The sequence below is a fragment of the Cynoglossus semilaevis genome, chromosome 15 (genome assembly GCF_000523025.1).
Source record: "Cynoglossus semilaevis isolate Cse_v1.0 chromosome 15, Cse_v1.0, whole genome shotgun sequence".
Taxonomy (NCBI): domain Eukaryota; kingdom Metazoa; phylum Chordata; class Actinopteri; order Pleuronectiformes; family Cynoglossidae; genus Cynoglossus; species Cynoglossus semilaevis.
The window spans coordinates 6,613,892-6,641,326 of record NC_024321.1 but is presented as its reverse complement, the minus strand read 5'-3'; the positions used below and the strand labels follow the sequence as shown (position 1 = coordinate 6,641,326).

General features: G+C 38.1%; 1 long non-coding RNA gene across 2 annotated transcripts in view; it reads right to left on the bottom strand.

The window, feature by feature from the left end:
* Positions 1-26,238, bottom strand: part of LOC112488195 (uncharacterized) — a 31,374-nt gene extending 5,136 nt beyond the window's left edge. Inside the window, exons 1-3 of one of the 2 annotated variants that reach the window (XR_003052037.1) lie at positions 24,224-26,238; positions 19,625-19,808; positions 16,627-16,782 (exon numbers count right to left, since the gene is read on the bottom strand). This is a non-coding gene — a long non-coding RNA (uncharacterized LOC112488195). Of the gene's footprint in view, positions 1-16,028; positions 16,783-19,624; positions 19,809-24,223 lie in introns of those variants that run through there. The other variant, XR_003052036.1, reaches the window with a different exon arrangement.
* Between the last annotated feature and the right edge of the window lie 1,197 nt (positions 26,239-27,435).

Genomic DNA, 27,435 nt, shown 5'->3' with positions numbered 1-27,435 from the left:
TAATATCTCAATTTCTGAAACATATATTTATTTAGATAAAAATAAATGTTCAGCAGAAAACACACGGAGACCAAAGTCTCAAAATACACTGACACCCCAGTACGTTGTACCCACCAGTATGGACTGGTGTAATCATAAAGATTAGACTGTTAGAGATACTGTTGCCAGATTAGTCTGAATGTGAATGTAGCAATCTAAAACCCTGCAGAAACAGAGCTAGATGTGAAGAAAACAATGCAGAAATGGCACCTTCACTTGCTGGGCTTGTCAGAGGATGAATCTGGACGATGTCTAAGGATTGAGATAAATATTGGTGCATTGATTCATTATACTTCACATACATAGTAGTTTAGCCATATAGTTTAGCCAGTGTTAAAGACACAATATAGTCAGAAATATATAAGGGCAGACTTTTTTTTTACTCACAGTTTTAAATGTAAATTTACATGTTTTGTTACATCATTTGGTCATTTCAGCCGCAGCAACACTCAGAAGCACAAAGTAAAAACAAAGCAGATTTAAATAAGTCAATTAGCTAGTGGATAAAGATTAGCCCAAAGATAGTGAAAAAAAAAACCCTAATCAATAAATGATTTTCCCCGCTTCATCCTTGTCAGTGTATCAGGGTACTGGAGCCAGTCACAGCAGCCATCTGGTGAACAATTTGCCAGTCCATCACTGAGGCACACACAAAGACAAAGACCATGTGAACTTGACTCTAATGGACTTGGCTGAACTCGACTCAACATTTATACTCACTACAAACCTATTCAATTAATGAGGGATTTGGTCAATTAGCAGACAAATCCTCTTTAGTTGCAGTTTATGAAACTGAGAGGTGACGTTTAAATGCAGTATCACATACAGTACCACCAGTTCACATGTGGCTTCAACAGTAGCCCTTGTATTTAGACTAAGATGCAGCCAATACTTACTCAAGAGCAGAAAGTTAATTTCTAACCATTTTTTTCCACGCATATTTTGTCAAAGAAACTCCCAGAAATAGAATATGACGTGTGTAGCTGCTGAAGCCCCGAGCCTCAAATTTGAAATTACTTTTTAGGTCTCAGCACGAACCTTAAAAGCAAGATTATCTGTGTTTTCATGGACTTTCTGTCATCGTGTTATCCACAGAGGGATTTTGTGAACTTTGAACTCCAGTTTCTTTCCAGGCTTTTAAACCAGCATTATAGACAAAAAAATGTGAGCAAAGCCAGAACTCTTTATACTAGCCTGTTTAACATCCAACATCACGCTGTTGTGGATATTTTCTCCATTTACGTTAAATGGACGTGTACTGAAAAGCTGCTGCATAATTAAAGAGGTTGATGAAGGAGGAGAGAGGGAATTGTCTTTGTGCAAAGATGGGACATGTATAATTACTTCGATAAAAGTCCATCGACGGGACATCTTATTATCATTGACCTTCTATGTATTATTCAAACATTTCATATTCTAACCCACCAGATGAATTATAGATTCTCTTCATATGGGTTTCTTTTTCCATGTGTGTTGTCCAATGTTCATTTTCCTGTTCAGTATATGGATTAGCCTTGGCCGCTACATTAATGGATCTGTTGTGCTTTTGCATCGTCAACCTTTCAAAGCTCACTGAGGGTATGTTTCGATTTCAGCGCAGAACACACACACACACAGAGAGAGAGAGAGAAAAGTGAGGATGGAGAAATGTGAATTCATTGATCTGGGAGTTGCTGGAGGGAAATTAGAAATTAAAAGCCACCAGGAAATTCCCACAGGCAAGCAGGTAAAATGATTATTGGAATAAAATGTTCGGTGGACAGTTCACCGTCACCCATTGATCTGTCATTGGAGCAAACAAAAGGGGAATAAATAATTCATTAAACAATAATGAGTTTCTAACAGGAACAGTACCAAGTGCAGGGCCTTCAGATAGTTTCACACAATATAAATATTTTAGAAATTTGACAGAACTATTATAATAAATTAGACGACTTTCTGCGCAGAACAAACTAACGGAACCACGAACGATGATAAATGTTGAATTCTGTCTCTCAGCAGCCTGAAAAACTGTCAATACTGTACCTTTGGAGGAGAGGTGAGACGCCTTACAGCAAGGCCACACGCTCAAGTTTCATAAAGTTTCTTGACAAACCATAATTGTATTAAATACATATTTCACTTATATTAGAACATGTAAGCTGAGTGGGTAGGGTTGACATATCAACAGGTTTTTGAGTTCCTGAGGTCCAGGGTGAAACACGGTACTTCACTGTGTTGTTTCCCTTCTATATATAAAGCCCCTGCAGTTGATACTTTAAGCCAAACAGAAATAATTACCCCTCATGCCTACACACAACCGTGCAGCAACTCAGCTCCAGAATGTTGCTTTTTGTCCAACAGACCGCCGTCATCACTGCTGAAATAACAAACATCAGAGTTAAGGTTGTGTGGAGGCCAGGGTGACTCGCTGTCGAATCCTTGAACTCATTAAGTATTTAGTCTAACACCAGGAAACCTTGAATATTAAAGAGAAACTGTCTCTAATGTGGGCAGGCCATGTCTTACACAACCAAAAACCTTGAACGGAGAAATGGAGTACAAAGTTATAAAAATGATTTCCCCTGTCATTATATGTCATAAAAAGTTAGTTTTAACTCAGTGATATTCAACAAGAATATTTGTTGGTTTTAAAGGCCTGGTGAAAAATGTTAGAAATTATACTTCCGTTTATTTTTTCTCAAACAGTTAAACAACAATAAGTGCGACTTCCATGCAGCTTAGAGATAATATTGCTTTAAAAATGTCTTTGACTTCTTTGTTTGACATCTACTAATAGCAGCCAAAGCTGTTTTTGGAGTAAAATTGCATTATTTCATCAAGTTGTTATTTCTTTGTCTCTGCTTTTGCTCGATTACTCGACCTTCTGCCTCACTGAGTGCAGAGAAAATGGAAGGGAAAAGTATTTGGTCCCAAAGTGGCCTTGACAGCTCTGACTTTTCCAAAAGGAAGAAAAAGCACTTGGCTGATAAAACGCTGCAAGAGAGAGGAAAAAAGAACAGAGCTTGTGGTGCTTTCATTTATTTAAATCTGCTGTTTTTCTTTTTTTTTACTGCAATAAAAGTGACCAGTCAGCAAGAGGAAGGATTTTTAGAGGAGACCGTGTAAAAAGAGGAGAAGAATTCTGATGCTCTTTCATCCTGACAGAATGCATCCAACATGGATATTATGTTCACCGTTTGCACTTGAAAATCACCCCCCATACCTTTTACTAGTGATGCCCCGGCCACTGTAGCCTCAGCCACAGACCTGAGCTTTAATGGCATGAAATGTGCCACAGTGCAGTTATACCTGCGGTGATGTACAGACCTGTCAGGGAAATCACCAAAATCAGGTCAGAATTGCACTCAAGGCAAATGGACAACTCTGGGCCCAGACTGATTTAATCAGTGTCTGATTTACAACCTCTAACCACTTAATGGCCCACTGCCATGTCTGTGACGTTCACTCATTCATTTTCCAATCAGATAACTCCAATAAATCTGTAAAAAAAAAAATGGAAGAATCTTCATTGGGCATTTTTTCCCCCAAACTTCTCCTCTGGGATTTTGGCTCACAGGCCATAATGTCCGTGAAATTAGGGCTCGGAGAGTGGAGATTGAAATCAAATATTATTGTAGTGAAACCTTGCCCTGCAACCAGACATAGAATATCTCTGTGTTATGGTCTATAGGCATGGATTATTATGGTGTGATGAGCGGCAGGTCTCAGTGTGCGGAAAACCATGAACGACACAATAAACCTGTGGGGAGCGTGAAAATGTAGCTCCATGCTTTTCTAATAAACACAAATGTGTATTCTGTATTGTTTGATTTTTAACACATGCATGACACGAGGAGAAAAATGTCGGTGGAAGAAGACAAATAGAACAACAAGAAGTTCATAAATGATCAATATTTGAGTAATTATGGATTAAATTAATTAAGAAGTAGGAAGTAACTAATGAAATTAGAAAGTGCTGTTAATATTTGATTTATCTTACAGTAATGTATGCCAAGTAAAAATATAACTTTGCTAATGTAACTTTGCTAGTTGTTTGATTGTTGGCTAATCTAAAAGTTCCTATTCCCCATTTTCTTTCAATTAGTCGTGATGCTATTTAGAAAAATTGCCAGTAATGTTCTTTTCAGTGCTTCAAAAATTATGGATTCTTTTCCAGTATAAAGAAATTCCAAATTCTATTAAAACGTTAGCCAAAAAATTAAAGCTCAACTTCCTGCTGCAAATTAACTTTTAAATTGGCTTTTTAACACTGCACATTGGAAAAAAAGAAAGTCTGTGCAGAATTCATTCCTAGCCTGCAGCAGACCTGAGACATTCTGGTCAGACTGGCTTGTGTAACAAATATTAACAATATGTTTGAGTGAGTGGGCACAGGAATTTGGTTGGAAGTGAAGGACCAGTTAGCATCATACACAGAAAAAAACAGTACCATCCCTCATGCATCACATCTCACTCTGGCTCGTAGTTACACAGAAAGCCCTCAGAACCAGCCTTTATCAGCATCAGCACACACACACACACACACACACACACACACACCTGGTCTCACATCAGTAAACAAAGAGCTGGAGCTGAGCCTGCAGCTCCATTGTTTGAGATTTGATCAGCTGTGCTGCTGCTCTGACCCAAAACCCATTCTGTGCCCTAATGAAAAGTCCATTTGGAAAACAAGCAATGTTGCCTCCATCTCCTCACATGGGGATTGTGAAACCTGGGCGTCTCTGTGCCACGGGATGGAAGAAGAACAGTTGTCCACTCTCAAATAAAAGCTAAAAGAAACCACACGGAAGCATCAGAGCCATTAGCAGCTACAGGCAGCAGGGAAATCACATAAAAATACAGCTTGAAAAGAGATAAAGAAAGAGTCAACAGCCTGAAAGTGAATCTCGGTCATTAGGGGAATCTTCCAGATGGCTTCAAATTCATGTGTAGGTAAAATATGAGAGAACAATTCCATTTAAATTTCATAAAACACAGTGGTATTACCGACGACTGCAGTATGAAGGGATCACATGATGCCTATGCTGCTCCGAGGCTTAATATATCTACCACAACTTGAGCGGGTAATAGACTCCAGGGAAATAAACTCAGTCCATGGGCTCCTCCATGGAATGTGTTGGAAAAGGTGTCGGATTTAAAACATGCTTGTATTATTATTATTAGTTTGTTCTGCCGGGGAAGAATCAAGCACGTGAGCTGCCTGTTTGATTATTGTCTCTGACAATTTCATTTGCCACTAATTCCTTTAGGGAAAATTACCACAGTCAGAGATGAGAGTATTTTCTTTGATTTTGAAGTAACTCAACCAAGCTGATCATGTGACGTCTTTAGGAGATTTATTAAGGTTTTTTGGTGAGTTCAGAAGACAACTGAATAAATACTTTGTGTTCTATTTTGAAAAAACTGTAATGTTGGGATTATTTTTATTATTATTCATTATTGTTAACATATGGATGTCTTTTTAAGTGCAAACCATTGGCCAATAGGCTGTTAGCGAAGTTAGTACCTGGGCGCTAGTCAAAGACCACATTACACAGAAATAACTCATTGACTTGAGATTGTTTGCTGACAGCTCCGTCCCTGCCAACCCCCCAGTTTAAATATCACTACACTACATTGCTGCTTCAACAAAGCGTTTGAAATAATGTCACTATAATGTCTTCCCCGACCTCAGAGAATGGTAAGATCATAAAATGTAACCGTCCTTTAAATATGATATCGTGTGTTGTTAAACCGTTCATGTCAAACACACACACACCGTTATATGCATTCAAAAATGGAATCTTCTATAATTAGACCAACCTGCGTGTCTGCAGTTTGTTGTTTGTTCTTCGCTCCGTGATTAAAGATGCTAATTTTCACCCACGGAGGCTGAAGTGTCACCTCACGGACCTCTCAACACAGCCTCTGATTGTATTTCACTTGTCATAAAAGGTGATTTGAAGGCTCTGCTGTTTGCAGTAAATCTCCATAATGAAGCGAGACAAAAATGCCACAGTCATTAGGAGGAGGATTAGCTTCGTAGCATCTCTCAGCATCTCCCCTTGTCTGTCACCCAGTCTCTTGTTCGTAAAGGGTAAATATATACATAAATAATATAATAATAACTATCTTGCCTGTACTTCGTGATTTTTCCCATTTGGCAGTGGGTCTTTGAACGCAACTACCGCGAAAGGAGGGATTATCATATATATATATATATGATATAAAATCACATATATTTAAAATACATTTTTGGACAATCAAATCTGCTCCACTTCAAACAACAACTTTTAAAAATGCCTTATACTTATACCTTTATTTTCCATCCAAACTTTCCCCCCACAGTTTTTCCTCTGACTTTGCCTGTGCAGTGTGGAAACGTCAGCTGTAACAACACCTGACCTTGTGGGTCTTGTCTCCTGGCGATGTTCCCTGTTTGTCTCTGTGTTATTCTATAAATACGAGATAAGGGCCAAGGCACATCCCATGTGTAGCTGTGTGGTTAATTGAGACGTAGCATCAGTGACCCTGGTGTGTGCTCAAGCTCTCCACACCACCTCCTATCAGTCATGCTGGGTAATTGGTTGCAGTGCAGCTGCGGAGAGCTGACACAGAAGTAAAGTGCAGTACAATGATGGACAGGCGGAGTTCTGTGGGCAGGACTTGGATACATTTGTTAAATGTGTTTCGTAAAAGTATTATTTTTTTTCTTTATTTGTTTGGTCGTCTAAAGCTGCACCAGGCACAGATTTAATGTCCTTTTAGAAACTTCCAATTGGAAAATCCTAACAATAAAAGAGAAGCCACTTTTCTCATCTGAGATGTCGTTAATCCTTGTTGCACTGAATGGTTTTGCAGTGTCACAAACAAAGGTCACTGGTTTCAACAGGGGAAACTTTAGAGTGAAACATAACTACAGACTACAGCAAACGTAAAGCTAGAGTGAGCAAGCATTAGAGGTTAGTGTTTGTAAAAAAAAAACAAAAAAAACAAAACATTAATTCTGCTTGTTCACTCCAGGGTTTCCCATAATTCAGCTCAAATGTTTAGTTATTTTAGAATAATGCAGTGGAACGACATAAAGTTATTTCCGAACATGAATATTTATTTTTAATTCACCTTAGGAGGCTAACAGCTGCCCACTGGATATAAAAACTACCATTAAAGAAAACCATGGAAGTGTCACTAGGAGCAGGCAAATGTCTCCTGCAAATGTTAGAACAATTATTTATTTATTATTTGGAGCAGGCAAATGTCTCCTGCAAATGTCAGAACAATTATTTAACTTTGCCCTCTTTAGACAAATCAAATATATATTTCATATTTATATAGACATAACAGGATTCTGGTCATTTGTGACAGTAGTTCACAGTCATGAACCTTTAGTGACTGTTTTAAAAAAAAAAAGGAAAAATGAAAGAAAGGAAAAGTTTGTTCATGCTAATACATTGTTTAAGGGCAAAACCTGCTGCTGATGTTGTGTTCCAGGCACTTAACTTTGGAACAAACCTTAACACACAAAGGTGGCATTTTAAACTTTTTTTGGTGCTTTTTTATTCTCTTATTCTTTTGCATAGTTTCATCTGATTTTTTTTTATCTTATCCTTGTTTTTTTTAAGTTAAGGCTTAAGTTGGGGATATGTTGCACAAAAACATATTGTTAAAGTAAATGACAATAAAAATCTTGAATCTTGAATTTTTTTTCTATCAAATCACGCTGATGAGTTAGTGAAAAACTAATGAAAAACTTCAAACAAACAAGGACAGAGATTGGAACAGAATGAGATGTAAATAAACAAGAGAAAAACAGACACTTGAGCAAGACATGGAAATGCATCAGTGAGAGTTACACGGAAGAGGAGACATGGATCTGACAGGGAACCGGGAACTGTGACGTGACGTGATGAGCAAGTCATGAAAAAACACAGAAATAAAATATGGAGAATAACCTGCAAACACAGAGAATATGGAAATGCTTTCACAAAACAGTAACTACTTTTTAGAATTGTAGTAAAACCTGATTCTATTTCTTTGACTGTAAATGACACCAGGCAAAAAGGCCAAAGGTCAATCGTCGTGACATGGAATCATTTTCTTGTAACATTAACATACACATTAACCCTTCAGCTCCAAATAGTTGTATTTGTTTCAGAATTCTATAATTTGAAGTACATCCTTATACTTCAAGTATAACTTGCTGCTCACCTTATGCTGTAAAATGAAGTTCTTGTATTTCTAATAGCAAATGAGAGACACTAAAACACATTTGTGCTTTTATTTCCTTCCTTTCTTATGGGTCATATTCATTCATCTGAATCATTTCCAGCAGTCAGTTTTAACTATGTTACTTTAACAAATCGGCATGTTCTTTCTTTTGATTACAATGGCTTTTAAAAATACATTCAATTAGCATGACCCTGAAGAGAATATGCCCTGCGCCATCACACACACACACACACAGAGGAGGTGACACAATGAACAGCCCCAGGTATTTTTTCTCCTGAATGAATGAATGGAAGTAAAGGAGGATGTGTGGGTGTGTAGGTATCCGTGTGTGCATGTGTGTGGGAGTGAGTGCATGCGTGTGTGTGTTGAGGAGAGGCAGGGGTGAGGGTGGTAGCTGCAGAATCCCCAGGGGAGGGCAGCAAAAATCCAAGGGAACAAAAACAGCTTCCATATTTGGCAGAGCTTTTGTCTCCTCTGACAGCTGAGTGTAACTGAGGGGGGCCCGCGATAATGAATTGGATTAAATGTGAAAGTAAGAAAGCAAGGCTCCTCAAAGGCCACCGTGTGGGGGGTGGGAGGTGGCTTTGGGGGAAGGTATATGCTAATGTGTGTACAGTTCCAGCTCCAGTGGTGGATCAAACAGTCATATTGAAAACACACTGCAATAACTGTATTCTCAGAGAAGGATAATAGGTGAATAGAGAGGAAGTCACGATAAAAACAGCACATGAGGACGTCGTATGTTAATTGCATATACTTTGTTATTAAAAATACGTCTATCTTTAATTATCAGTGAAAAGATTCTGAAACAGATAGACCGCTGTTTTAATTAAGTCCCTTTATACCAAACATAAAAAGCAAAACATTACATTTTCTAGTCACTTAAAAATCCATTACAACTTCAGAACTATAAATCTGAATGAAAAGAAAATACATTTTCAAATTAAGCCACTGATTTGTTATTCTACAATAGTTGGATTTTTATTTAGCTTCTATTTTTAAATTCAGTTTTCAAAGACATCCTTTATTCAATGCTGCTACAGCTTCATATGCATTCATTCCTTTTTAAAAGAAAAAGAAAACTAGAGAAGTTAAATTTAAAGATAAATAGATCATAATTTTGATGTTGTGCAAAGACAACAATTATTTTTATCTAAAACTTTAAACATTTTCATCTTAAAAGGTACATATTGAAGTCAGGGAGCTAATTAAGGAAGTAGTGCAGTAAAGTAAAAGGTAAAAAAAAGTAAGTTGACAAGTCAGGAGGATAATATGTAAACAAAGAGATAAATAAATAAATAAATAGGTTAATTAAAATCCATATGCCATAGAATCCTATTCTACCAACACCCTTAGCCTGAGGAAACTACAAACGATAAATATTGTGGTTGAATAAATTAATAAAATACCAAAATAAATGTCCTAGATTCCTCTCTAAAATAACTTGGCTGTAAAAATTAAAAAAAAAAAAAATTAACACCTCTCTTCAGAATATGACTTTATCTCTTTGAAGTGAACCATAAATATGCTGTGTTTTTATGAAACACACTACAAGAAGCACAGAGGTCCAGCAGTAATGAGAGGAGACGCCGCTGACGTCCCAGTATATATCATAAATGTGTGTGTATGAAGTGTGTAAATCGTCTGTCACACTCTCCACTCCTCAGATGATTGAAACACCTGAGACCAGAGCCCTGTGCGTTGCCGGATGCCACGTGCAGAGCTATTTTAATCAGCCATCCGGCCTCATTCTATATTCCATTACTCTTCACTCTTTCAACGTGACCTTAAACCTCAACGGATTCCTTTTATTGCTGCACTTTAATGTATAAATCTCCCAAAGAGGGAGATTTTGATTTGCATGTTATTGAGCTTTAGACTGTGCGCAGATAATGATGAGATGTGGGGGCAGCGTTAATGCTCTTGACGTTGACCACCACAGGTGCGCCATCGCCCTCCTCCCCCCACCCTCGCCCTATAGGCTTGTTCAAGACCTGCTGTGTGGAATTCCTCACAGATATATCAGTGGCTCAGTAATAGGGACGCGCCACCATGACCCTGCTGCATGTAGCTGTCTGGGAAACAATGTAGGGATATACATTAAAATATATTTTTTTTCTGTTGTAATACAGCAGAAGACCAGATAAATGTTAACCTGCACCACTGCACTGTCTAATAAAGGCAATCACAAAAGACACAAAAAGGCTGCAGGCAGCAGAGATAAACTGAGGAAATTAAAATGTGGATTACAAAGGTCCTGATAAATATACCGACAAAATGTTCACTTACAGTAATTCATATTTAATCCCGATAAGATGGTGGAAATGTTAGGCTAATAGTAAAATCACGGCAAATGATTTCTTTGTTTTCTATCTATCATCTATCTATCTATCTATCTATCTGTCTGTCTGTCTATCTGTCTGTCCTCTTCTGATGTTTTTTACATCCTAGATTATGATGTTACCACTGTGTTAGCATAGTTGAGTGACATAGGTACTTGTATACAGTATGTTAGTTGAAACGTATGGCGAAACTCAAGTTACGTCACACCCTAGAAATGGACCTCCGACGTAAGTTTTTACAGGAACCTGCCTGAACCAATCCTCAGTTTTATGTGATAATATTGTGTTTAAGTTAAATGTCTAAGCAAGATGAATCAGTTTACATTCGATTCCCTTAGACAAATGAACTAATGCACCAGGCAACGCTTAGATATAAAATTTAGCCTGCAAAGTAAAATCTTTGACTTTATTCCCTATGGGTTACAATCAAATGACCCAGAATGGGGTGAAAAGTAACTTGTAGCTCGATCCCTTAGACAACTTGTTCTTACCTGGTCCAAGCCAGGTAAGAACAGCTATGTAAATGCTAAACAAAGACGACAGTTATATCAGTCTCAGTCTATGACCAACAACAACTGTGACTGAAGTGCATAACAGCTGACATTTTCCTGTAATGAATGTTTTCACAGTGCGTCGGTTGTTTGCGGAGATGAATGGCAGCTAACAGCCAGTAGTGACGGAAGGAAACTGTTACAACGCAACATGATTGACACCACTTTACAAGAAAAACACTTGTATTCGGCTTTAATACGATCCATCATGGTGTCATTTACGAACTGGAACAATAAATCAGTGGTTTGTGGAAGCCCAGCTCCGGCCTGTCTGCACAGTAACGATAAAACCAAGAGACACAAATTAGCCCTGAAAATGACACATTTCCAAACATTTCTCCCGTGCATGTTTGATGTATAAATATCTGTAAGCTCTTTTCTGAGGAGCTGAGGTGTTTGATAGTGTGCAGCAACTGAACCTTCAGTTGCCACGGTAACTGTCCTTGACGCAGATCTAAAACAGCTCAGTGACAGAACAAATATTGACAGCCACTGTATATTTTAGCCTGAGCTCAGATTATTAGAGATTTACATTTGGCTGTTGCTTGTTCCAAACGCTGTTTTGTTGTTTGTTTGGGTTTTTTCTCTCTTCTATTTCAGTGTATAATTACATAAGTACAAAGCTTTCAGGAATTACACTGGCTCTTTGTTGATAATCTGTACATCCCAGGCTGACTTCTGATGTTCTTTGGCTTCTGTAACACCGTGCAATCTCCTGTCAGTGTCACCATTCAGCAGTCAGATTCACAGCTCAGAGATGAGGATAACACGTTCAAAGAGTTTGATTTTATACCTTGAAAAGGTAGAGGCTTTCAGAGGGAAAGAAGAAAGAAGTGACGCACCTCTGAGACCTTCCTCTAGGAGCCTTTAAAAATACAAAATATTAAGAAATAAACATATACATTTAAAGCTCTTACGTTTTCTTATAAAAATAGAATGCAACTAAATCACAGGTTTTATTCTTAACAAGGGATTTACTGTGAGTATAGCAGCTACAGCCATCATTTACCAACAATCTCTCACAGTTCACCGAGGGCTGCAGCCCATACAAAGAGATTGTGCACACAGTGAAGACATATTGAACCAGACAAGGTTCTATTTAAAGTACTGCCCAGTGGAGTGGACAAGCCTAGAAGTTAGAAGACTGTCGCCTATTAGATTCATGATAAAGTTTTCCAGACATTTTAAGAATATTTGGCATTATTTTTCAATTTATTAGGCCATTGAGCAATAACCTGCAGTAACCCTTACCCTCAACCCCGAGGTGGGGATTTGAACCAGGCAGGGTATCTGCTGTAAAAAGCTTTGCAAGATCAATACACTGTCATTGTCACTGACAGGGAGAAGCTGAATTTGAGCTAGTCCAAACTAAAGCTTCTCATCTCCTCCAGAACTAACAATGACATCCGTGAACAACAACAAGTATACATTAGTTTGAATGTTTAACAACAAATTACCTCAGAGTGTTTCATCGGAACCAATCGCTCTTTACATACATCTTTGTTTTTGACAAAGATGGTCAGAAAGAACAACACGAAGTAGACTGACGAGCAAACTTTCACAAACATTTCAGTGTCCTGAGGTGAGCCTTAGTTCAAAAACTGACAGCAAGAGAGAGAGGCAGTAATGATGAAGCCAGGATGATGTGACAGACAATCTGCCAGAGCTCATCTGGACATGAACCAGCACTAAACTAATAACTGTGAGTCATGTGACGTAAGGACTTCTGCAGAGTTATCTGAGAGGTGACAAGGCAGTATCAAAAAGTAGAAAGAAAAAAAAAAAGAAAAAAAGAAAATGTGTCAGAGTTAGTTTACAGCTCCTGGAAAAGTCACTTTGTCTATGGATGTAAAAACTACTAAGCCTATGAGGTAAAAACGTTGCTGCTTTAACACATCGGTTTTACACTCTTCAGTCTTTCAATTATTTCAGACTCATCTGAACAAAGGTTAGAAATGTCTAAAAATGAGGACAGGTAGACGAAGGGGTGACAGGACAGAGGAGAAACAATGGTGATGAGCAGGAACAGACAGAAGAAAAAAAACTTCACTACATGAAAACTACCTTCTACCTTTGCAGAATTTTACTGGAAGCCATATTTTTAATAGCTAAATCTGTATCATCTGTATCACTGGGAAGTAAACTGTACTGTATGTCTGTCTCATTAAAACCGACACAAAAAATCGTTAGAAGTTGACAATAATCTTAATGTAGGACAATAAACCATAGAACAATGGGAAAAAAGTACGACTTACTCCAAAAAGCGAGATTAATAAAAGCAGGTCTAAAAAAAAATTAATTCAAACTGGAGTTAAAGAAATCGTGTGATTATCTATTTTACAAGTGCATTTGTTATGGGCTAAATATAATCAATTAAAGCACGGTAATTTAATAAATAATTAAATAATTAAAGTATTCAGGATTTTTATGCACCTAAGCTTCTCTCATCCTTCCCTAAAATGTTCAAATCATATTAGTATGAGAAAAAACTTCTTTACTCCTCAGATCCAGATCTGATTTTCTGAAGTAAATTATCAGGAGTCTCAAATTTCAACAAGCTTTCTACAGCAGGCAACTCTATTTATTTCTTACAGACTGTATAGTACCTTTGTGCTCGGTGTAGGTGTTTGTCACTGTAAGACCTCTTCGTACTCTTTCAGCAGCAGTTAATACTTGAAATGACAAACTCAAAGCCTCCCTTGACATGGTTAAACTGCGGTGGAATTGCATGATATTGCCTCCAGGCTGCAGCGCTCCAGACATCCCTGAGGGGAGAACCTCTCCTCTGTGAATTTTAAAGGTCACGGCACTTTTCTCTCCCTCTATCTCTCTCACCGCTGTGAAACAAACATGAGCAGAGGCCTATTGAGAATATTGTTTAGCGCATTCCAACTCTGCCCTTGGAAATGCACAGAGAGGAAGAGTCACAGCATGGCAATGCACAAAACAGGCTCTTGTTGATGCCCTCGGTGCCTCTCAATATGCAGACAACAGATAATGGCATACACCGCACAGTTGGCACGGGCTTCCTTGCCCTTCTTTTGAACAAGTACACAGTCTCAAACTGCGCTTTGTGTTGTGATCTCTTGGTAAACAACTACAGCGATGTTGATGAATAAGGAAGCGAGGATGGTAACTACACCCCAGTGCAGCCCGCAAATGACGAGGCATCGTCCTACTCTTTAGCGAGGCAATCATGTATTTTTCAAAACAAGCCATGTTTCAGGGACACACGCAGGACACGCTTTTGAATAGATTGGCATCGCCGTGCCACAGATAACAAGCTCCACTGGTCCGTGGCAGCGCCCGAGCACGGTCTCGGTTTGTTGACGGTGAGGTGAACTGATCGTTTACAGAGGCAGAGTCAACCACGTTCAGCAACTAGTGAGGGAAGTAATGCCACGGTGCCATGCAATGTGCTGCATGCTTTTGTTTACTCTGAGTGGATTGAAGAGGAAATGCTGTGAAGTCTGGAGCGAAAACAACTATTTGACTGGCAGATCACGCCAGAGCAGTCCCAGCTCTGACCCAGTTCAAAACATAGATTTAGTACTTCATCTTGGAGCATAATGAAGTAGTAGGCTAACATTACATATTAACACCATTCCACAGACACACCAAGCAATATTCAGTAAATACATTAATAATGTACACATATATTTTTCAAAAACTTCAGAAAACACTAATGCTAGTGAATAAATGTATAGCAATTGATAACTAAATGTAACCGTTCTAATAGCAAAAGAATTTTTTTTATTATAAATTCATGGACCAGTCAATAATGTAAAGTAACACATCCGTTTACCATATATGTGAACTCTTTATTTGCCTAAAACCATAAAGTCTGACTTATTTCATATGTGCATATGTATTTTTATAACCTTATTTCAGTGAATATGTTTAACATTTATGCAGTGCTCAAACTGCTTGGAGGGAGGGAAAAAATGTCACCCACAGACTGGGTTGTAAATGGCCCATACAGTATATTATAGGTCACATATAATGCTGGTATCACTGTGTGTCGGGTGTCAGATAAAGGCTGTGAGCAGGCAGTGTTTTAAATTGCTCAGCAGGCAGTTCGAATGAGAGCACATTCGCAGCAGCGTCGGTTTGGACGAATGGCTCCACTGGGATTGGAGGATAAACACACACATGAATACACACGGCTGTTTAAGCGCGATGATGGCACTTGTGGAGGGCGAAAAACAAGGTTGTTGTTTGTGTTACATCGAAATCAACAACTTCTTTCCGGGCTCAAAGTTTTGATTATGGTGTTAAAGTGATTTGCAGAGCGGAGGCAACAGAACGGCAACGTCCTCTGCATTTATATTACACCGTGATGAGGTTTCTGCCCCGCTTAGTGTTCACCTAAATTAAAGCCAGTAATTTTTCAAAAGTCAACAATTTTATGACAATTAGCAAAAGGTTATTGGGATTTGTAGTAAAAAAATATTTTGAAAATATTTAATTTTAATTTTTAGTTGAGAGTCCAAAACTGTACTTCTCTAAACAAGCTCCAAATTTAGCAGCAGTTTCAGATAATTTTGATGGGAATTGACCTCATGTATTTCAAAGTGCAGGATATTTGGGATTTTCTTTTTGTGATGTCAGAGATATACAGTCAGGTCATCTATTCAAACCACACTCCCACTGTAAATGTCACAGCACAGCTTTAATTGTAGCCTTGAGATGTAAAATTTGACCGTCCATCATATGTCCAAATAATCAAACAAATTTACAGACAAATCACACAAAGCATATCTTGAAATTGCATGTCATAGACACAAATAAGTGAATTCTTCCTTTTTTCAGCTTTTGAGCTGATTCTGAACACCATCACCCCCACCCTCCCACCCTCACTCACTCCCTCACACTCCTTTCTTCTTCCTATTGTTTCTGATGGGAACTGGCAGCCTCACAGTTCCATATCCGACACCTACTGGGTCTCTTATCTACTCTGAACTTTTTCTACCGGGAAACATTCAAAGGTAGAAAAAAAAAGCAGCTGAAGAATTAGACAGAAGCGATGGTATTCCTGATAAACACTCCATTATACACACCTAGTGGCCATTTAAAACAAGCAAAACATATTTTAGTGAATATTCTTCTGTCCAAACACCTCTAAAATTACAGTAATACCCTTATGTTGTACTATCTCCCACAAACTCTCGTCTTCCAATCTGTGCTCACAACCATTGGTGAGTGAGCCAGCTCCTAATGCAATCACCCAATTTTTTTCCCATTTTCATTAATGCCACTCTGTCCCCTCACAGCTGAATCTCACAGCTTGTCTCTTTGATTTAGGGATATTCTGTTAGTGTGACAGTCGGGCTGCGGAGAGGAAGGACTATGGGATTAACGAGGCCGCTGATGAGAGTGGCACAGAAACCTGCGTCTCTGAATTAAATGACTCCTTGGGTGCTACGGTTTGTACAGCCCTGGGGATTTCATTACAGTGAGACGAATGGTCAATCCATACGTACCTGAATGTTGGGTCTATGGGCTGAACAATTAGCCTAATCAGTGGAATGGTGTCTCTAGTGGTGTGGAAGCATCCGACGAAGTATCCTAATGAGGGGCAGAGCACGGCAAGAGAAATGTCCAACGTGTTCGACTCCTTACAGTATAAAACTTGAAATCTAAGAGAAGAGAAGGCAGGAAAAAGTACATTTTTCAACAAAGTGGCCAGAATGTACAGAGAAGGTCAAAATATAAAATGACTGCCTGCTTTAGTTTGAGAAAAAATGACTCAAAGTCAGAGCTGGCCTCCTGCCTAAGGGGTTGATATAGTACAACACTTTTTACCAAGGTTATTTTACAGAGGTAATTTTTTATCACTGAAATCTTAACCTGAAAATAAGGACCAGGAGTTATACCACGCTGTTTTTCAAGGAGAGAATTTGTTCCTGTAAATATGTGATTTTTATTCATCAAAGCATTAACAGTGAAACTAATTTGAAAAAGTATCGCTTCACTAATCCTGGAGTGAAGAGAAAAAATTGAATGATGAAAATTGTACAAATTACCAAAGAAATTGCCTTTTTTGTAATTCCTTGTTGTTGTTATCAATGGGCTAAAATCCAAATGATATATTCATTGGATCAAAACACACGCCGGAATATTGCATGGACGGTGATTACAAACTGCTTAAAAATTCAACTTCAAATCTCTGATCTGCTTTCTTTATGTCGAACATTTTACTCCTTTTTTTCCTCCTCTCTCTTCGGAATTAAAATGCTAATCTCTTTGGTTTCCCTGCCGTTTCATACATAAAATCACTGAAGATCTAACGGAGAGTGTGTCTGATGGAGGAGAAAGAGCCAAACGCCGAAGAAAAACATCTCGCTCTCAGTGTATGTTTGAGCGCGACCCTTTGAAGTCCTAAGTCTCCTAATGCTTCCTGTTGGAGGCCAGCTTCAAGTGCTCGGTCTAATTGCTCCCAGAGAAAGAGGGGAATTGTTAAGGAGCAACACACTCTATGTACAGGGGATTACAGTAATCTAAATACAAAATATTGGCAGCTGTGATCTGTTAGGGGCTGTTAATAAATTCTGCCTCTCCGTCCTCTCGTCCTTATGTTTTTTTCCAGTGGCGGTTTCAGAAGCATATGTTTTGGGATCTGCAGATTATGATGCAAGGGTTGACTTTGTTTGCTTTTTTTAAGGGAGGTGGGAGGTCGGGGGGGTTAACCAAATTTCTGGCATCATAGTTACTCGTAAAAACAGTAAATTATCCGACCATTTACTAGTTATTGGTTTGGACTACTGCAGTACAGTTTCAGTGAGGCAGCAAGTGCAATTGCAATGTAAATCTTGTATATTCTGAAATAAAAGTGTGAGTTCATACAGTAAAGTGACTGGCCGGCCTGCAGTCTAGATTCTAGTCTTTGTTCAGATGGCACGCTCATTATAAATATACAGGAAGTTAAGTGCAAATATGTTTTAAAAAAATGTAATCCTCATTCCCACAAACCAAATTCTGATTCTGAACTCCTCTGATTTACATAAAAACAATCTAAGGGACAAATCTTGGTAAAATTGTTAAATTCTGCTCAGTGATTAGGATCATTGTGATTTTATCCGACATCCCCAGAAAGATGAGTTTTTGTTCTTTGTGACAGCCGACTCAGCAGTGGAGCTTGTGTACTTGATATTCCAATCAAAGCTCTGACGGCACTGATAGACCCCAGTCGTTGAAAGCTTTTATGGGAATATACAGAATGACAAGCAGAAAATCAATACGTGCACACATACACCCGCTACGGGGAGTCATTATGGACATTTGAAGCAAATTCCCCTGCATATATCAAGCGTGCTGAAGCACAATGGACTCTAAATCCTGTTTCCGAATGGCTGACTTGACACGGGGCAGCTTATTACCAAATTTGTGTTGACACAAATTTATTTAGCAGGCCAGGAGACAGGGGATCAAAGATGGGACAGGACAGTGGTTTCCCTGCTAACCTAACCATCTATGTAACATGACATTACAACCCAAATATTGATGAACCGGAGCCAAAACACACACAGTATATTCGCTGTCAGTTTAAGTTACAGATATATTATAGAGAGTGTATTATTTGTTAGAAGTGAAGTGAACTTTTTACCACCAGGGGAAAGAGGAGAATGAGAGGAAATTGCCTTATGTAAATGACATTATCATATCAAAACACAAATAAATTAGATATAAAAGATGCATATTTAAAGTTCTGAAAGCTGATCAAATGTCCAAATACTATTTTTGAGTACTATTCATTAAATTATTAAGAAAGGCGGGGGAATACTGTTTAAACCTACATAAAATTGGCCAAAAGTCTGAGCCTAAGGCACAAGAAATTTCAAACTTAGCTCAGATATAATACAAAAATATGACATCTACATTTGAATGCAGATCTCAAAACTCTCAAAACTTGCATAAGAATATCTTAATTCTGCTAAAAAATAGCTTAAATATTGCAAAAAATAAAGTGAATAAATAAAAAATGCCATGTTGTGTGAAATAAAAAAAAAATCACATCAAAGCTTGAAAATCATTAAAGATAGGCAAAAATAAATTGGAAACATAAATATAACTGGTTAATACTACTGTGAAAATGAAAGAACGGGAACTGAAAGTTAATCCAGAAAACTAGAAAAAATTTTAGACGAAAAGGTTAGTCCAGGTTAACACCTAAACATAGGTTAAATTCAAGGTTATTTTAATTGGACTGAAGGTAGTTCAGAGCCTATTTTTGACTTAAGGTTCAAAAAAGAAAATATTAATAAAATCCCCAGTTTGTATCAATAAAGAAAATAAAAATAATTGAGGGCACCACCAACTGGCATAAATGTAGAGACTAGCACGAGCACCAAACTTTGTCAAATTCCTCACACATTTATTTTATACTTCAAAATATTTTCTATGCACATTCTACTCTGTTAAAAAAAATACCCAAGTTGTTGCATCTCGTTAGTGTCTCTCAAAACTGGTGATGCTACTCACCACGCCAGATGTTAATTGGATAATCAATCTCTCCTAAATGGTGCTGGTCCAAGACCTTGGTTGGAGTTCTTCATCAATGTCGGCGTGTCAGCAGCTCCCCCTGTCCTCGTTTCCTCCCTTCACTAAGCAGCAAAGTTCAGGGAGGTACAGTCCAGGATTTATCACTGAGAATCTCTAAGGCTCACTAAACAACAGGAGAGAGAAAAAAAAGATGGTAAAGGCCGAGAGGCGGACAGACACAAATGAACGGCAACAGCTTCTCAGGTGATTTATGTATTTTCACAGGACAGTTCACCAGGGGAACACACCTCATCTCCTTTGTGCTACCTTTGACCCACAGCCAAGCTTTTACAACTTATCTTGTCAGGAAGCCCTGAAGACTTTCATCCTGCCTCGTTCTCAGCTGCCTAAACTCTAATGGCAGATGTTTATGGAAGGGAGTGTAACCCCCCGCCCCACAACCACCACCACCACCCCACTTAGCTGACCTGATGGAATTCAGGTGGCAGCAGCTAACAACATATGGAAAGACCATTAGAGACTGCATTAGAAACGACCTTTTGAAGACCTGCATCTGTGCCATATTTCATCATTTTGGATGTTGACTTGGGTTTGGGTGTTTGGCTGCATTAGCATCTGAGTTTAACTCTCCGTTCCTATGTCAATTTGCAAACACTTTTATTGGTTTATACAAATGTTTTACATTATATTTGAATAAGAGTAGGACACTTTTATTGGTTTATACAAATGTTTTGCTAAAATTATATTTGAATAAGAGTAGGGATACAGCCCCAAATCACTACAGCGAATGACAGTTGCAAACAGTTGTGGTTTTTATATCTTAGCTTCTTGACATTCCACAAATCTGGTCCTTTTTTTCGATATAAACACATGGTGTCAACTACCATATTTTTTTTGCCATCAAACACCACACAAAGATTTTCTAAATTCTTGACAAATATCTTAAAGTTAAATATCTCGTGCCAGTAAAACTGAAACTCTTGAGCACATTAGCAAACTATGATTAACGGTGGTTAAAAGAGAATAGAGCAATACCATCTTACAGTATGTTGACTGAAAATTATTTGCAGTAATGCGATTCAAATATGTCATAGGAGTATATTAGAAATAGATATCTATCAATCATCTGTTGATTTAATTTTTTTTTTTTTTTTGGTTGGTTGGGCTAAAAAGGAATGTTCATCCTTTTTGACTCTTGAAGCTACAGAGTGGTGCTTTATAACTGTGAAGAATCACTGATACGGAGAAGTTGTACATTATTTGATAATTGCTCTTAATGGATGTTGACCTTTAAAAAATGGAAAATAGTAATTTTTTTGTCAGACTAGTTTGTAGCATTCCATGAATTAAACATGAGAATGTATCCGTCCAAAGGAACAGTGCTTGAAGTGTCAGTACAAATTTGCCACATACCGTACGTCCTCTCTACATTACCAGCATTTACATTTATGCCCATTAACTGCAGCCCTTAACTTTTAAATACACACTGATATTTGAGTTATTACTGAATTTTCATTTAACTTCTGCAGCATTAAGCAGGAAAAAAAACATTAACGAAGAATCCTTAATTCTATAAATCAGCAGCGAGCTCCGAGGACCAATCGGATTATCAGTTCAGGCACTTTCATTTTTGGACTTTTTATATAGAGACTCATTTGCATGTGCAGCCCCAACATAAATGTCAAACTGCGCTCCCTGGCTCATTAATAATAAAATGAAACATCTCGATCCCAAAGCTTGTGTGGTGGCATTTTTGGCAATTAACGGAGTGAATGTTGTAATTTCAAATGCTGCCCTTAGGGGTCCAATATGCATATGATAAATATTTAAATTAAACCGCAGTCAACAATCAGCTGTAGAGAGGCAGAAGGGGGGGGGTCTGAGAGGATTTAGGCAGCAGCTATTTAGCTCAGCGTCTGTCAGAGTGAATCTTTAACCGTGAACCTGCTTAAACCCTGCAGCAAATCTATGCACGTTCATGAAAATGCAAAGATGTTCTCTGCTCTGCATATTCAGCTACAGAGAGAGTAAATGAGCCGTAAATCAATGTCAGCCTTGGTTCTTATTTGAGAGTGCTAGTGCATATTGAATTTTATTTAGAATGGATTTTTGTAAACACTTTGCAGTGTCATTGTCATGCACCACACAGCAGGGGGTGTCCAAACTTTGTAGTAAGGGGCATGAAACTGCTAATATATTGTAGAATAACTTAAATATTAATGGGAGATTGGGGAAGTAAAAGTTAGCCCACATGCAGATAGAAATGTTGGCAAAAATAGCACAAAAAAGTTGAGTTGATATTTTAAGAAAAAGCTAAATGTTAGCTTGGAGTTAAACAATAGCCAGTTAGCTCAGGTTGCTTAAAATTTGACTGACACAGGTCTAGGCTCAATGTTTTTGTTATATTTATGCTTTTTTAAAACTTTTTTATGCTAACTCTTTACTCGTTCATTTCTAACTACTTGGCGTTTAGGGTAACTTTACTTGTCCAATGATTTAACCCCTCGTTTTAACTTAGACATTTCTGCTTGTCTAGACAGACAGATGCCTCTTTGCTCTAATGTCAAACTACCATTTTTTTTTCATTGAACCATTTTCTGCAGTGTTTTTCTTATAGTACAAAAGAAAAAAATGCTATTTGCATTTTATTCTTACCATACCACTAAGATCAAACTTAATTTGTGCCATCAATAGTGGCTGGTTGGGTTTTGGATATTTTTACTTCATCAAATCATTGCTACTGGCTTGTCTTCAGTAAGAAGCTAACTGATGCAGGCCACCGTAAAAGGGCAGACCAAAAATGCTATTTCAAGCCTTAACACTATTGGTAATCAATAAAAATGGCATCTAGGGATGTATGTCACGAGCATGTTTATTATTCATTCAAGTGAAGTGATTTTAAGTTTTTCATGAAATTCAATGGAAAGTTGATCTTGGTCTGTTCGAGTCGCTGACCCATCCGTCCTTGAGGAACAGTTAGCTTTCGACCTCACATTTCTCTGATTGGATAATGACAATAATGATTAGAACGGACTTGCCTTACTTTTGCTAATTGCTCGTCTCCATTTAATATGCAATAACAATCAGCAGTGAGAGCTGGACACAAACTCCTCTAATTAGATCTGGGAAAATCCATCAGCGCTGCTCTTTTCTCTTCCTCTCGTTTCCTTTGTTTCACTGTACTTCATAGATTGGATTCAGCTCCTCAGGTTCACAGACTACACTACCTACATACAGCAGAAACAGGATGATGTAATGCTGAGGATTAACAATGTCATCCCGAGCAGCTTAATCCACACCAGCGGCAGAGGAAATATGGAAGTGGCGATGTGCCTTCCAGCTCAGTGGGCTGTACAGTACACCATAGTGTTAGATTGTTAAAATGCTCGCAGGAAACTACCTGTGTAACCTCTGCTGTCGTTTTTTCCCCTATATTGTTAGAAAAAAAAAATCATGATGAATACTACCGCAGTGTGTAAGTGACATCATTTTACCACCTACATAAGCAGAAAATCAGCTTAGCCTGCACTTTGATAAATGACTTGTAATTAGGATGCGAGTCCTGCAAACACTGTGTTGTAATCCCATTAATTAATACACTGTGGGTGTATGTGTGTGTGTGTGTGTTTTTTCCGTGTAAATGTCAAAGACATTGATGGATTCAGAAGGTGCCGGTGGTCAAGAGGTGTTTATTTCACGGGCCCCTCAAACCCGCTGACAGTCTTTTCATATCTGGACATGATATAGCGCTGTGACCTGGGGACATTACGCTCAGGGAGTGCAAAGATAGCTCTTCCTTTTGAAATCCAGCAGACCAGTAAATGCAGGAGCCATGAAGCCGCAACCCCCTCCACGAACCCCCCCGCCCCACCCGTCTAGTGTTTCAGTCGGAGGGAGCTGTAGGTGAAGTGTCATCAAAAGCGGCACAAAAGAGCCAGAGATTACTGGAGTCCAAATAGGTCAGGCTTCACTGACAGCAGTGGGAGTGTTAGGAATTCATATCCTCATCCTCAACCACCCATGAACCAAGGTGATTTATCTGACATTATATAAGGCCTTGCACTAAAGTACTGCAATACTGCCACATTTGTAGGAAGTTGGCTGGTTGTTTGACCCATGTTTATGTTTTAGGTATGAAGGTATTTCAGTTAGTGCAGTAGTTTTTGGGCTTGTTCTTGTTAAATCATCAGAAGGCAACATGAATATAATAATAATAGCAATAACAACAATAATAATAGCAACAAGATCAACAACAACAACAACAACAATAGTAATAATAATAATAAGATATTCAGGTGCCAAACATAATCACTTATGACTGGTACCTGTTTGAGATGTATAACTGCCATCAGGGCTAAATAGGTTCTGTTTGGACATTAACCCATTGCACCACCATGGTGTTTGCAGCCTGTCATAGTACTTTAATGTCCCCCAGGTATCAATAAAGTAATGTACTGTTAGGATTGCCTTAACTGAGCCTTGGCACAAAAAGGGTCTATCCCATCCTTTTACAACAAAATTTGACTACTCACAGAACAGCTGTGGATTACTCAAGATTATTATGATTCGTCAACTTACAGAAACCACGGCCAGCCAGGAAAAGAGGTGAAACAGGAGGAGAACAAGAACCATAACACCTTCATGTAGCCCCAGAACAGGAGCAATACACAACAACGGTCGAACAAAGACAGAGAGTGGTATTTATACCCAGGTCACCAGGTGAGACAAGTGAGACTGATTAACAGAGACACACAGGACACAGGTGAGGCTGATGGAACTAATTAACCCTGGAGGTGATTATTGGTTATTCAGTGTTTACATTAAATGGACAAGTTCATGGAGTTCAATCTGTAAGATGAGGTGCAAATATGTTACCAAAAGTATAGCAATAAAGAAAACATGAGCACTAAACTTCAATATGTTGGGACGCCAAGTCAACAACACAACAATACGGTTGTACATACCTGTGCACTTCAGCCATGAAAAGAGACTTTAAAACATGTTTTTAGCACCACCTACAGAAAAAATATTTCTTCAAACTATTTTTTTTCTTGCAGTTAATAAGAACAAAATTTAATTCTGTTGTGATTGTATGTGAACTTGTGGTTTACAAATTCTCTCTTTTGGTGTGACAACATTGGAAAAACATGTTATTAGTATTTTTAATATTTTAATTAGCACCTAAAACAAAAATTAAACTAAAAAGTCCACCAATATTTAAAATAGTTTTATGTTTGCAACTCATTTTTGAGCATGTTAGTGTTTTACTGTTGGAAATGAACTCATGACCATAGTAGTCAGAGTCATTGTCCAGAAACGCAGAGCAGAGTGAGCAAAACATAATGACTCCAGTCTTTATCAACAGAGTGCAGTAAAACCAAGCACTGAAGTGGATGTTACTGTCCATACTGCAGCATTCCCTGCAACGTCAAATAAGAAAACTTCCATGTCTCATTTCTACCCTCCCTTCGTCGCTCACTTGTAATCCAATATCCATTTCAGCATGGAAATAAGAAATAACAAGATTAGGAAACAATTTATAGGAATCGTCCCATTTTCACTCACAGTTTAGGCTTCCTCGGGAAGGGAGAGGAGACAGTGGTCTCCATGGGAACTGCTGCTGGCCAATGGCTGCTGTTTTCTGCCTGACCATATGACGTGCTGCCTGTTGAGATGTGATTAAAGTTGGCAGCTCCAGTGTCCGCCCAATGTTCGACAGCAGAGAAACCAGAAACCTGTGCATTAGCGGCGTTGTGTTTTAGCTCTTCTGTTAAACTGTTTGCTGCGTTGTCTCTTATTAGTTACAGGCACAAAGTGACTAGAGGCTTGATTTAAACAATGTTGTCATCAGTGGAAAAGAGCTAAAACTACATTTGATGTGTTCACTTTTATGCTTTAAGAAGTGCAGTGCTTCTCCTCCTATACAGGAAGTTGATTAATTCATTTAAAAGAGTTGCTTACTGCTCTGTTTTTGCAAAGTGCTTTCCTGATTTTATTGTGTGGAAGCATTTTCCAACTGCCCTTAAAAAAAAAAAAAACATAAATAAAGTTTAATATAAAATGCATACATAGTACAACAGCTTAGCCCTGCAGGAAATGCGTTCCGTCCTGTTGTGTAGCAAAAACGAGCGGTGACTGTGAAACTACCTGTCGACATTGATCAGTCATGTGCCGAGGTTTCTCCGAGATGGGAGTTGGAGTTATTAGAGCGAGAGGCTGTGAGAAAGTATCAGGTACACCTTAAGGGGTCCCCAGCGCCCCCTCTCTACCTGCAGACACATCAGTCGTCCACATCAGTTTCGTTTTATGTGGACAGTAGGGTTTGATGTACTGGCCCTCTCAGAGAAACAGTGTGGCAGTAAAGAGCCATAAGTTGATGACATGACATGAATCAAATTTTACTGTTCAGACTTAACTTTTCTTTTTTTTTTTTAATTAATGTGAACTCTACATAAACTGACTGACCATAATTAAAATACCTTTTTTTTTTTTTACATTTTTTTGTCTCTAGGTCCTCAATAAGAGTTCAAGTTTTAATGAAACAAATAGAATGTAATTTTTTTTAGTTTTTTGTTGTCATTTTCAGTTTGACATTTTAGTCTTTTTTTTTTTAAATAGACCAAACATGTTTTTTCTGTTGCTGTGCGAATACCAACAAATATCTATAAAAGATTACAATTACTCCATAATGTAATGTAACCAAAAACATTTACATATATGTTTATTCCTACGTATACACACTTGACTATACCAGGTTTGCCTGTTATGTCATGTCGTTGTTCTTTTATAAAATATTTTAATCCTAAGAAAAAAATAATTGAAATTTTGTTTTAAATCTCTTTCAGGTGATAGCTTTTGTAGAAAAATTGATTAATTTAACAGAGATTCTGGTGATTGGTTGAAACGACTTCAAGCTCTGCACCAGTTACTACACAATTACACAACTCGTACTGGTAAAACCCACAAAGAGAGAAATCAGTATTTCCTTGACTATTGCTCACGGTCTCTTCAAAGTATTGTCTCCAAAAAAAGTCTGTATTTCCAAATGAAACTCATAACTCACACTTTTAACTGCTTTTGTCTAAAGTAATTCTGAGGCACAGGAAACCACTCATGTTAAAAGATAAATAAAACCCACACAGCAGCATTATTACTCTATTTTTCACAGTGACACGTTACCTTTTACTGAACGTTCGCGCAGGAGTTTTAGTGCGCAATTAGCTTTTAACCTCTGTGTTGTGAAAATATCCCTTCATAATGTGCATCAGTTATAGACCATAATAGCTCAAGGGTACATATGCAAGCAGTGTGGGAGCTGTGGAAGAGCCTTGACTGTGACTGTGTATGAGTGAAAATGTTCTCTTGGAACAAAACCTAATCACATTTCACGTTAGAAGAAATACAGGACTGAAATTTAAAATATTCAGCGAGCAATACCTTTGATTCTAACATCTTTCACTATTTTTAATGACAGTTAATCTTCTTAGTTAAATCATTTTATCACATGAAAAATAAATGTGTTTACCCACTACATTTTTTCATTTTACTACAAACCAGTGCCAGGGCTGTTTGTTTGAAGGGAGGTCACACTCATTACAAAACACAATACAGTGCACATATCATAGGAACATGTTAAACAGCACATAAGGTAAAGGAGCAGAAGTGATTTGAGCTAACTTACTAATTTATTTTCTACCTTGTGTTCTCTGGTTCTAGATCTACTGCATCGGAAACCTACAGTATATATGTGACATTTTCACAGGGGTGAATAACCTATTGTCTTTTCTTAA